The sequence below is a fragment of the Nycticebus coucang genome, chromosome Y, assembly GCF_027406575.1.
Source record: "Nycticebus coucang isolate mNycCou1 chromosome Y, mNycCou1.pri, whole genome shotgun sequence".
NCBI lineage: Eukaryota > Metazoa > Chordata > Mammalia > Primates > Lorisidae > Nycticebus > Nycticebus coucang.
In genome coordinates this window covers 1,911,405-1,924,545 of record NC_069805.1, presented here as the reverse complement: position 1 = coordinate 1,924,545, position 13,141 = coordinate 1,911,405, and the positions used below count along the sequence as shown (strand labels likewise).

The following is a 13,141-nucleotide window of genomic DNA, read 5'->3' as shown; positions in this document are numbered from 1 at the left end:
TACAAAAAACTCACAGCCAGTAGCAGCATCTCAGGAAACATGATCAATACCTACAAATTAGTAGCCTTTGTACATGCCAACAGTAAAGTCAAAAATAAAATCAAAGACTCACCTCCTTTTACAGCAGCTCTAAAGAATATGAAATACCTAAGAATGATATCTAACAAAGGATGTGATGATCTGAAGAGAACTATGAAACTTTGAGAAAAGAGAGGGCAGAAGCTGTTAACAAATGGAAAAACATACCATGCTTTGGGCTGGGAAGAATCAAAATTTATTTTTTCTTTTTTTATTCGAGACAGAACCTCAAGCTGTTGCTTTGTTGAATACTGTACCATCACAGTTGACACCATACCATCATAGTTGACACCGAACTCCACTCCTGGGCTTAAATGATTCTCTTGCCTGAGCTTCCCAAGTAGTTGAAACTACAGGCCCATGCCACAACACCTGGCTATTTTTTGGTTGTAGTTGTCCTTGTTGTTTGGAAGGCCCAAGATGGATTCTAACCAGCCAATTCTGGTGTATTTGGCTGGTGCCTTAGCTGCTTGAATTTCATGGAGAAATTCAAAAGCTGTCTCAAGAATTGAATGAATTTAAAGACAAAACCACCAAAGACTTATACACACTGAAGCAAGAATTTGCAGCCCTCAAAGATATGAAAAATACAGTAGAATCCCTTAGAAACAGAATGGACAAAGCAGAAGAAAGGATCTCTGACATTAAAGATAAAGCCTTTGAATGCTCCAAAACTCTCAAAGAGGAAGAGAAATGGAGAGCAAAAATGGATCAGTCTCTCAGAGAACTCTGGGATAACTTGAAGAAGGCAAATATCCGACTTATAGGAATTCCTGAAACAGATGAAGTGGCCTCACTGGGCGCAGAGGCCCTTCTGCATGAAATTATGAAAGAGAATTTTCCAGACATGCCTAGAGAACCTGAAATTCAGATAGCAGATAGCTTCAGAACCCCAGCACAACTCAACCCCAATAAGACATCACCCAGGAATATCATAATTAAGTTCACTAAATTTAATATGAAGGAGAAAATTCTCAAAGCAGCCAGGCGAAAGAAAACTATTACCTTCAAAGGCAAGAATATTAGAATGACTACAGATCTCTCTGTGAAACTTTTCAAGCCAGAAGAGGGTGGTCATCAACGTTTAATCTCCTCAACCAAAATAACTTTCAACCCTGTATCTTATACCCACCTAAACTGAATTTCATTTATCATGGAGAAATTAAATACTTTAATGACATTCATATGCTAAAGAAATTTGCCATAACTAAACCAGCTCTTTAGGATATTCCCAGACCTTCCTCCATAATAATCAACCCAATCCTCTACTACAAAAGTAAACTCACTCAGAAAATTCTGATCAAACACCAACTTCTACAATGGCAAAAGGATTAAAAATGGCAATTGGACTTTCGAAAAACTCGATACCCAAAATTCCACCAGAATTATCAATACTCTCCATTAATGTGAATGGCTCAAAATGCCCTCTAAAGAGGCATAGGTTAGCTGATTGGATACAAAAACTAAGGCCAGACATTTGTCGCATACAAGAGTCACATCTTAACTTAAAAGACAAATACGGACTCAGGGTGAAAGGATGGTCATCCATATTTCAGGCAAATGGTAACCAAAAAAAAGCAGGAGTTGCAATTTTATTTGCGGATACAATAGACTTTAAACCAACAAAAGTAAGGAAGGGCAAAAATGGTCACTTCATATTTGTTAAGGGTAAGACTCAATATGATGAGATTTCAATTATTAATATCTATACACCCAACCAGAATGCACCTCAATTTATAAGAGAAACTCTAACAGACATGAGCAACTTGATTTCCTCCAACTCTATAGTAATCGGAGATTTTAACACTCCTTTGACAGTGAGGGATCAATCCTCCAACAAAAAGCTGAGTAAAGAAATTCTAGATTTAAATCTAACCATCCAGCATTTAGATTTAGCAGACATCTACAGAACATTACAACCCAAAAAAACTGAATACACACACTTCTCATCAGCCCACGGAACTTACTCTAAAATTGATCACATCTTAGGTGACAAGTCTAACTTCCGTAAATTTAAAGGTATAGAAATTATTCCATGCATCTTCTCTGACCATCATGGAATAAAACTTGAGATGAATAACAACAGGAATCTTCATACTCATACAAAAACATGGAAGTTAAATAGCCTTATGCTGAATGATAGCTGGATCAGAGATGAGATCAAGATGGAAATTGCCAAATTTTTGGAACAAAATGACAACGAAGACACGAACTATCAGAACCTCTGGGACACCAAAAGACAGTTCTAAGAGGGAAATTTATAGCACTGTCATCCTTCCTAAGGAGAACAGAAAGAGAGGAAGTAAGCAACTTAATGGGAAATCTCAAGAGACTGGAAATGGAAGAACACTCCAACCCCAAATCCAATAGAATAAAAGAAATGACGAAAATCAGAGCAGAACTCAATGAAATTGAAAACAAAAGAATAATACAACAGATCAATAAATCAAAAAGCTGGCTTTTTGAAAAGGTCAACAAAATAGATAAACCTTTGGCAAACTGAACAGGAAAAAAAGAGTAAAATCTCTAAACTCATCAATCAAAAATAACAAAGATGAAATAACAACAGACTCCTCAGAAATCAAAAAAATCCTTAATGAATATTACAAGAAACTTTACTGTCAGAAATACGAAAATCTGAAGAAAATTGACCGTTACTTGGAAGCACATCACCTTCCAAGACTTAAACAAAATCCAGTGGAAATGTTGAACAGGCCCATATCAAGTTCAGAAGTAACATCAAACATACAAAATCTTCGCAAAAAGAAAAGCCCGTGACCAGATGTTTTTACATCAGAATTCTAACAAACCTTTAAAGAGGAATTTGTACCAATGTTACCCCACCTGTTCCAAAAGGTAGAAAAAGAAGGAACACTACCAAACACGTTCTATGAAGTAAACATCACCCTGATCCCCAAATCAGGAAAAGACCCAACAAAAAAAGAAAATTATAGACCAATATCACTAATGAACATAGATGCAAAAATATTCAACAAGATTCTAACAAACAGAATCCAGCAACACATCAAACAAATCATACATCATGACCAAGTCGGTTTTATCCCAGGCTCTGAAGGCTGGTTTAATATACGTAAATCTATAAATGTAATTCAGCACATAAACAAATTAAAAAAAAAAAGACCATATGATTCTCTCAATTGATGCAGAAAAAGCTTTTGATAACTTCCAGCATCCCTTCATGATCAGAGAACTTAAGAAAATTGGTATAGAAGGGACATTTCTTAAACTGATAGAGGCCATCTATAGCTAACCCGCAGCCAATACCATATTGAATGGAGTTAAATTGGAATCATTTCCACTCAGATCTGGAACCAGACAAGGCTGCCCATTATCTCCATTGCTCTTTAACAGTGTAATGGAAGTTTTAGCCACCGCAATTAGGGAAAAAAAGGGTATCCACATAGGGTCAGAAAAGATCAAACTTTCGCTCTTCACAGATGATATGATTGTATATCTGGAAAATACTAAGGACTCTACTACAAAACTCTTAGAAGTGATCAAGGAATACAGCAGCATCTCAGGTTACAAAATCAATATTCATAAATCGGTAACCTTTATATATACCAACAATAGTCAAGTTGAAAAAACAATTAAGGACTCTATCCCATTCACAGTAGTGCCAAAGAAGATGAAATACTTGGGAGTTTATCTAACAAAGGACGTGAATAATCTATATAAAGAGAACTATGAAACTCTAAGAAAAGAGATAGGTGAGAATGTTAACAAATGGAAAAATATACCATGCTCATGTCTGGGAAGAATCAACATTGTTAAAATGTCCATTCTACCCAAAGCAATATATAATTTCAACGCAATCCCCATTTATCTCCACTGTCATACTTTAAAGATCTTGAGAAAACAGTACTTCGTTTTATATGCAATCAGGAAAAACCTCGAATAGCCAAGACATTAATCAAAAATAAAAACAAAGCAGGAGGAATTATGATACCAGACCTCAGACTATACTACAAATCGATAGTGATCAAAACAGCATGGTACAGGCACAAAAACAAAGAAGTAGATGTCTGGAACAGAATAGGGAACCAAGAGATGAATCCAGCTATTTACCATTATTTGATCTTTGACAAGCCAATTAAAAACATCCAGTGTGGAAAAGATTCCCTGCTTAACAAATGCTGCTGGGTGAACTGGCTGGCAACCTGTAGAAGACTGAAACTGGACCCTCACCTCTCACCATTAAGCTAGATAGACTCTCACTGGATTAAAGATTTAAACCTGAGACATGAAACTATAAAAATACTACAAGAGAGTGCACGGAAAACCCTTGAAGAAATTGGGTTGGGCGAGTTTTTTATGAGAAGGAACCTCCGGGCAATTTAAGCTGCTTGAAAAATACACTATTGGGACTTGATCAAACTCAAAACTTCTGCACAGCCAAGAACACAGTAAGTAAAGCAAGCAAACAGCCCTCAGAATGGGAGAAGATATTTGCAGGTTATGTCTCCGACAAAGGTTTAATAACCAGAATCCACAGAGAACTCAAACGCATTAGCGTTTGAGAAAAGAACAAGGGATCCCATCGCAGGCTGGGCAAGGGACTTGAAGAGAAAATTCCTGAAGAAGACAGGCGCACGGCCTTCAGACATATGGAAAAATGCTCATCATCTTTACTCATCAGAGAATTCAAATCAAAACTACTTTGCGATATCATCTAACTCCAGTGAGGCTAGCCTACATCACAAAATCCCAAGACCAGAGATGTTAGCGTGGATGTGGAGAAAAGGGAACACTTCTGCACTGCTAGTGGGAATGCAAATTAATACATTCCTTTTGGAAAGAGATATGGAGAACACTTAGAGATCTAAAAATAGATCTGCCATTCAATCCTGTAATTCCCCTACTGGGCATATACCCAGAAGACCAAAAATGACATTATAACAAAGATATTTGTATCAGAATCTTTATTGCAGCCCTATTCATAATTGCTAAGTCATGGAAAAAGCCCAAGTGCACATTGATCCACGAATAGATTAATAAATTGTGGTATGTGAACACCATGGAATATTACGCAGCCTTAAAAAAGGTGGAGACTTTACCTCTTTCATGTTTACATGGATGGATCTGGAACATATTCTTCTTAGTAAAGTGTCTCAAGAATGGAAGAAAAAGTACCCAATGTGCTCAGCCCTACTATGAAACTAATTTGGGGCTTTCACATGAAAGCTATAACCCAGTTACAACCTAAGAATAGGGAGAAGGAGGAAAGGGAGGGGAGGGGTGGGTAGGTAGGTGGAGGGAGGGGGATTAATGGGATTACACCTGCGGTGCATCTTACAAGGGTATATGTGAATCCTAGTAAATGTGGAATGTAAAGGTCTTAGCAAAATAACTAAGAAAATGCCAGGAAATCTATGTTAACTAGTGTGATGAAAATGTGTCAAATGGTCTATGAACCAATTGTATGGTGCCCCATGATCATACTAATGTATACAGCTATGATTTAATAAAAAAATTAAAAAATAAAAAAAAATAGCCAGGTATTGTGGTGGGCGCCTATAGTCCCACCTACTCGGGAGACTGAGGCAAGAGAATTACCTAAGCCCAAGAGCTGGAGGATGCTATGAGCTGTGATGCCACAGAACTCTACCGAGTGTGACAAAGTGAGACTCTCTCTACAAAAAAAAAAAAAGGAAACTTCTAAGTAGAAAATAGAGAAGATGAGAAGTAGAAAACAAAGTAGTCATATTTACCCATGAAGAACATTTTGATGACAAAATATGGCAGTCATGTGTGGGTGATGTAATTACTTCTCTAAATATGTTGTAAAATATTCTTTCCTAATCAAGTCCATCTATAATCAAATGGTAAAAAAGACAAATCGACCCTAAAATTACTTTATAACCAGCTATTAATACTTAGTGACAAAGTGAATAATAAAAGCAGGAAAAAAAAAAGAGAGGAGAGGTGGGTGGGAGGAAGGAAAGTAGAAAGAAAGAAACTGCAAAAATTGGTGAAAGGCATAACAGAAGAAACAAATAACAGCAGAGACATTTGAGTTTTAGAGCTTATGGATGATGGAGACAAATAAAATCCAAATTATTTTTAATATAGAAAATGTAATCTGTTCTCTCCTATAAGTCAAATATGACTTTAATGTATTTTGTACCTTTGTGCTTCCTGCAGGAACTTCTCTCTCCTCTGAAAACATAAAAATACACTGACCTAGACAGTGTAATTTTTTTAAAACATTGAGGAAAACATGTACATAATCAAGAGTCCTACAGTTTTGAAGTAAATGAACCATAGTTCTATAAAGTAAAAATAAAATCAAGAATCACAAAGCAATGGACTTTAGGCACATTATAATGAATAACCATGTTTGTTTATATTGTGCAGACATACTCCCCTAGCAGATGACTCAGTGAATCCAAGTAACAAGACATATAGTGCATCTCTGCTGCTTTGAAAATAGGTTTATGTGGGACATTCCTTAAACTGATAGAGGCCATCTACAAAAAACTCACAGCCAATAGCAGCATCTCAGGATACCAGATCAATACCTACAACTCAGTAGCCTTTGTACATGCCAACAGTCAAGCCAAAAATAAAATCAAAGACTTTCTTCCTTTTACAGCAGCTCTAAAGAAGATGAAATACCTAAGAATGATATCTAACAAAGGATGTGATGATCTCAAGAGAACTATGAAACTTTGAGAAAAAGAAATAGCAGAAGCTGTTAACAAATGGAAAAACAAATCATGCTCTGGGCTGGGAAGAATCAACATTTGTTTTTCTTTTTTTTCCAGACAGATCTCCAAGCTGTTGCCTTGTTGAGTGCTGTAGCATCATAGCTCACAGCAAACTCCACTCCAGGGCTTAAGTGATTCCCTTGCCTCAGCCTCCGAAGTAGCTGATACTACAGGCGCCTGCCACAATACCTGGCTATTTTTTGGTTGTAGATGCCATTGTTGTTTGGCAGGCCCAAGATGGATTCTAACCAACCAACTCTGGTGTATGTGGCTGGCTCCTTAGCCACTTGAGATACAGGCGCCAAGCCAGAATCAACATTATTAAAATGTCCATACTACCCAAAGCAATCTACAGATTTAATGTAATCTCTATTAAAGTACCAAGGTCATACTTCCCCTAAATAGCAAATATATTATTTAGAAATAAAGACAAATCTGGAGACATCACATTACCAGACTTCAGGTTATTATTTTACAGATTTATAGTGATCAAAGCAGCATGATATTGGGCACAAAAATAGAAAGGCAGATATATTGGATAGAATAGAGAATCTAGAGATGAACATATCATCATTTGATTTTCCATAAGCCTAACAAAAACATGTACTGAGGAAAAGAAGCCCTATTTAATAATGGTGCTGGGAGAACAGGTTTGTCACATGTAGAATGAAATTACACTCACACCTCTCACTACCAACAAAAATCGATTCTCACTGGATAAAAGATTTAAATTTAGGACATGAAACATTACAAATTATAGAAGACAGTATGGGGAAAATGCTTTAACTATTGGCCTGGGTAAAGATTTTATGTGAAAGAACCCCCTGTCAATTACAGCAACACCAGTAAATAACTGTGATTTGATTAAGCTAAAAAGCTTCTGCATAGCTCAGGCATGGTGGCTCATATCTGTAATCCTACTACTTTGGGAAGCTGAGGAAAGTGGATTGATTGAGGAGTTTGAGACCAGCCTGAGCAAAAGCAAAACCCCATCTCTAGTAAAAATAGAAAAACTGAGGCAGGAAGATTGCTTGAGCTCAAGAGTTGGAGGTTGCTGTGAAATATGCCGGTAGGACACTCAATCCAGGGCAACAACTTGAAACTGTCTTAAAAAGACCAAAAAAAAAAAAAAAAAAAAAAAGCTTTTGCACAGCTAAGGGTACCATCACTCAATGAAACAGCCTACAAAATGGGAGAATATTTTTTATTATTTTTGCATTTTGAATCTGACAAAGGCCGGATAATCAGAATTTACAGAGAACTCAAATTAAACAAGAGCAACCTCATTTCTATATGGGTAAGAAGATAACAGATAAGTGACCAACAAACATGTCAAAATTCTCATTGTCTTTATCATCAGAAAAGCCCAAATCAAAACCATGCTGAGATACCACTCAGCCTACATCACAAAGTACCCAAACTGCAGATTTGGGCATGCATGTGGAGAGAAGGGAACACTTCTACACTGGAGGTGGGACTGCAAACTAATACAACATTTAGGGAAAGAAGTACAGAGAATCCTTAAAAAAATACAAGTTTATCTTTCATTTGATCCCACAATCCCATTACTAGCTATCTACACAGAAGAACAAAAATCTTGTTTGTTTGTTTGTTTTTTGAGACAGGGTTGCACTTGGTTGCCCTCAGTAGATTGAAGCTATTGTCACAACCACAGAAACCTCAAACTTCTGGACTTAAACAATTCTCTTGCCTCACACTCTCAAGTAGTTGGGACTATAGGCACCCGCCACAACACCCAGCTATTTGTTTTGTTGTAGTTGAAATTGTTGTTTAACAGGCCCAGGCTCCGTTCACCAGCCCCAGTGTATTTGGCTAGCACCCTAACCACTGAGCTACAGGGGAAAACCCAAGAACAAAAATCATTTTACCTCAAAGATATTTGCACCAGATTTTTTTTCCCCACTGGTTAAAGACTGCTTTATGGGTAGCAATTAATACAAATCAATAAATATTGATCCCCAGTGAAGAGCTCAGTTACTCATCAGTTTACTAGTCCATACAGAGCTAAATGAAAGTGAACCAAGTGATTGCTGGGAGGACTGAAGTCAATCCTGCTTCTTGGGAAATGAAGCCAGCCAGCAGATATATGGCACCTGCTGTTCCACCAACTGTAAGGACTATGGTGGCTCTATACAGTAGGAGGGCATCAAGGCAGCACACCCTTTAGGTGAACTGGAATCCCATTATCCTCCTGAAACAGCTTTTGCTTTTCTGAAACTTTATTTTCAAAATGCCTGCATGAATCAGTGCTTATGGTCCTCTGCAAAATCAGACAGACAGCCAACAGATTCTGCAGCATCTTGCCTCAGTTACTGCCCACCAACCGCTACAACTGAACACAGAGAAGGAAAAGTTGCCACACCGGAACTGGTGCAGGGTGCACCAGAATTTTTATTGCAGCTCAATTCATAGTTGCCAAGTTGTTGAAGCAACTTGAGTGCCCATCAACCCATGAATAGATTGAAACATTTTGGTATATGTACACTATGGAATGCTATTCAGCAATAAAAAAGAGCTAGACTTTACATCTTTTATGTTTACCTAGATGGAGTTGAAACACATTCTTCTTAGTAAAGTATCTCAAGAATGAGAAACAATTCTAATATGAAGCCAATATAAAAAAAAATCACATGCTCTGGGCAACGCCTGTGGCTCAAGGAGTAGGGCACCGGTCCTATATGCCAGAAGTGACAGGTTCAAACCCAGCCCCGGCCAAAAACCATAAAAAAAAAAAAAATCACATGCTCATACAATTGGTAAAGCATAAATATATTGTAGCAAGTGGGGTGAGGAGGGTTTAGGGGGAGGGTGATACGTGGGAGGCAGGAGGGCATTAGACAAGGTCTCACCTAGTGTGCACAATGCAAGGGTGTTCAGCGGAAGGGTTCTTGTGTAATTTGAACTTTATCTTGGAAGATAGAACAATGTAACCTAAATACTTGTACCCTCGTATTAATTTGAAATTTAAAACAATATTGAAAAATTCAGGTACCATATCTAGTGGGAGGACCTGTTACAACTTCTCAAAAAGGTTAATAATGTGGAAAAAAAAATTTTGTAGTTTTTTTTTTTGGCAGGGGCAGGATTTGAACCCACCACTTCCGGCATATGGGGCTGGCGCCCTACTTCTTTGAACCACAGGTGCCACCCAGAAATTTTTGTTAACACATTGTCAATACAGAAAATTCTGAGTTTAGAAAAATACTGTGTTAAACTGAACAAACTTCTAACCCTTTTCTAGCATAACTGAACTGCATCCTAAAATATGGTATGTATTAAAATCAATACTTGTTTCTCCCATATGTATTAAACATTTACCAAAGTAGGAGTTAGGATTTAATACATCACTCTTCTTTCAACCACAAACTTAAAGAAGTTATGTTCTACTGTATGTCTTACTATAACTGGAGCCTGTTTATTTTTTTAAAGTCAAGATTTTTTATTCAATATTAATATTATTTTGCAAAATTAAGTCCTATTTTAAAATTATACCATTATATTGTGGCATGCAAAGATTCCTAAAAATATTTTTAATATAAATATTTAGCTTTTGGGATAAAAGTAAATTTCCCTTTAGTTATATGCATCAATTCACATTACTGTATTATTATTTTTATCTTACTCTTCAGAATCTTCACAGTAGACCCAAACACTTCAAAAATCTTACAGTAATTTATATTTATCAGATAATCATAGACACATCAAATAAAAACTTTTGTGTGTGTGCATTTGAATTTTATCTTACAGATGGGGACATGCCCAGTTGCCCAGGCCGGAGAACAGTGGTATATACATAGCTCACTGAAACCTAAACTCCTATTCTTAAGCTTCCTGTCTCTCTGGGACTTACCAGCATGTGACATCACACCTGGTTAATTTCTTAAGTATTTTTTATGACTGATTTGAAACTTCTGACTTCAAACAATGTAGCATGGTCCTTGGGCTCGCAAAGTGCTAGAATTTATATTCATGAGCCACTGTGCCCAGCAAACTCATATTTATTCTACTGGTACATGTCTAAAAAGTTTTTGAATATTGAGTTTAATACATAATTTTTCTACTGAATCCTAATTATGGTTCATTTTAATGGCTTAATACATAATATTTCTACTGAAACTTAATTATGGTTCATAAGTGTTACCTTAATTTTTAAAAGTAAATACAACACAATATAAAACTATTTTAAAGTTTGTAATTCAGTGGTAATAAACTTTTCCATCACCCAGTAGGAAACTCTATACTCATTACTTAGTTCTCCTTAATCCCTAGACTCAGGGAGCCTGTCACCTGCTTTCTTATGTCTATACCAATGTTTTTGTTACATACAGGTTCTGCACTGATTAGAGTTCCAAACTGATACAGCATTTAAAATTATTTTTTATTTCATTTTCTGTATCGTCCTATTACCCAGCCCTATCCTCCTGTCACCAATCTAGTAAAAATGTGTTTTAAATGTTTGAAATCCCCTTCACTTCAAGGATTTTTTAACAAACCTTCAAGGGATATTCATGATTCTCACCACAAAGAAAGCCAGTGACTGAGACATAGGGATTGTCCAGGAGGAAAGGATTTTCTACAGGAGATGCATCTGCTGGGTGGGGAGGGACATAGAATGCTTCAAATTCACCCCCCATCCAACATGGTCAGTGAGTTCAAGAAGGTAAAAATAATACCTGAGGGACGTAAATGCCATCACATATTTGGGGTTGAGTGCAGGGCACACAAGTGCAGTGAGAAATCATTCCAGCACATACAGCCCAGGAACAAAAATGGTGGGCAAGTCCCTCCTAGATTAGGGATTTAGTATTATAATGAGCTGGGGGTGAACAATGCTCATTCCCTCAGCCTGTGGACAGGCTCAGTGTGTCCTTGGACACAATGTGGTGATGTTACTGCTAATCTTTTATAAACACACAGGTGGTGTAAGGTCCTATAGTGATCTGAGGGTTTTAAGGAGGATCTGTCATTGCTGGGAAATAAACTGCTTATCTTTTATAAACACACAGGTGGTGTAAGGTCCTGTAGTTATCTCAGGACTTTAAGGGAAAGAAACTCAAAAGCAGATCCCTTAGTGTGACAGAAAGTTATAACGTTTTGGTCAGTACCTCTTACTGGCTTGCAACTTGAAACATAACAACTATAAACCCCATCATCACTAGCACTATCACAAAACCAGAAAAAATATTTTCTTGTTTACAGCACTGGTTGCAAAAGAGATCTATGTATTCATTTACTTATTTGTTTAAAACATTCTGTAGGAATGAGATTAAATACATCATACTAAGTAAAATAAGTAGTTTGCACTATTTTAATTAGATAAATTTCACATAGTAGGAAGCAATGCTCTTGGCTAAGTGTTACAGATTTATTCATTCATCTCACACAACGAGCTCGGCCCAATTCGGCTCACCCGGACATCCCCCCTCACCTCTCTTCCCCTGTCTGACTTATATGCTTGGCTCTCCTTGTCTCTCCCAACATCCACTCTTGGCCCCTCTTAGTCTCTTTGACCTTCGTGATCGGCCCTCTTCGTAGCTCTCATGTAAAGGTTCGTCCCCTTCCTCACTTCCCAACATCCACATTCATCTGTTTTTGTCTCTCCTGAAGTCTATGCTCGGCTGTCTGTTTCCCTCCTGCCTGTCAGGGCTCGGCCCTCCCCGCCCCCAAGAAAAATTCTCATAGACACATTATAATTAACTTCGCCAAAGTAAATAGGAAGGAGAAGATTTTTCAAGCTGTAAGACATAAGAAAATCATAACCTACAAGGGGAAGAATGTTAGAATGAGGGCAAATCTCTCTGCTGAAACTTTCAAGCTAGAAAAGTGTGGTCATTGACCTTTAATCTTCTTAAAGAAAATAACTTTCAACCCAGGATCCTGTATCCAGCTAAAATGAGTTTCATCTATGATGGTGAAATTAAATACTTTAATGACAGTTACATGCTGAAGAAATTTGCTATTACTATACCAGCTCTGCAGGATATTCACAGACCTATCCTCCATAATGAACAACAAAATCCTCCACCACCAAAGTAAAATCACTCAGAAACTTTAGATCAAATTCCAAGTTTGATAGTGGTGAAAGGATTAAAAATGTCCACTGGACTTTTGAAAAACTCGATACCCAAAACTCTATGTGGCTTATCACTTCTCTAGATTAATGTGAATGGCTTAAATTGTCCTCTAAAGACACACAGGTTGGCTAACTGGATACAAAACCTCAAGCCTGACATCTGCTACATTCAAGAATCTCACCTTACATTTAAAGATAAGCATGACTCAGGGTGAAGGGATGGTCATCTATAATTCAG

At 37.2% G+C, this 13,141-nt stretch overlaps 1 pseudogene; it reads right to left on the bottom strand.

Annotated features, from left to right (window-relative positions):
* Positions 1-8,875: 8,875 nt before the first annotated feature.
* Positions 8,876-9,129, bottom strand: LOC128579172 (cytochrome c oxidase subunit 7A2, mitochondrial-like; annotated as a pseudogene).
* Positions 9,130-13,141: the final 4,012 nt, after the last annotated feature.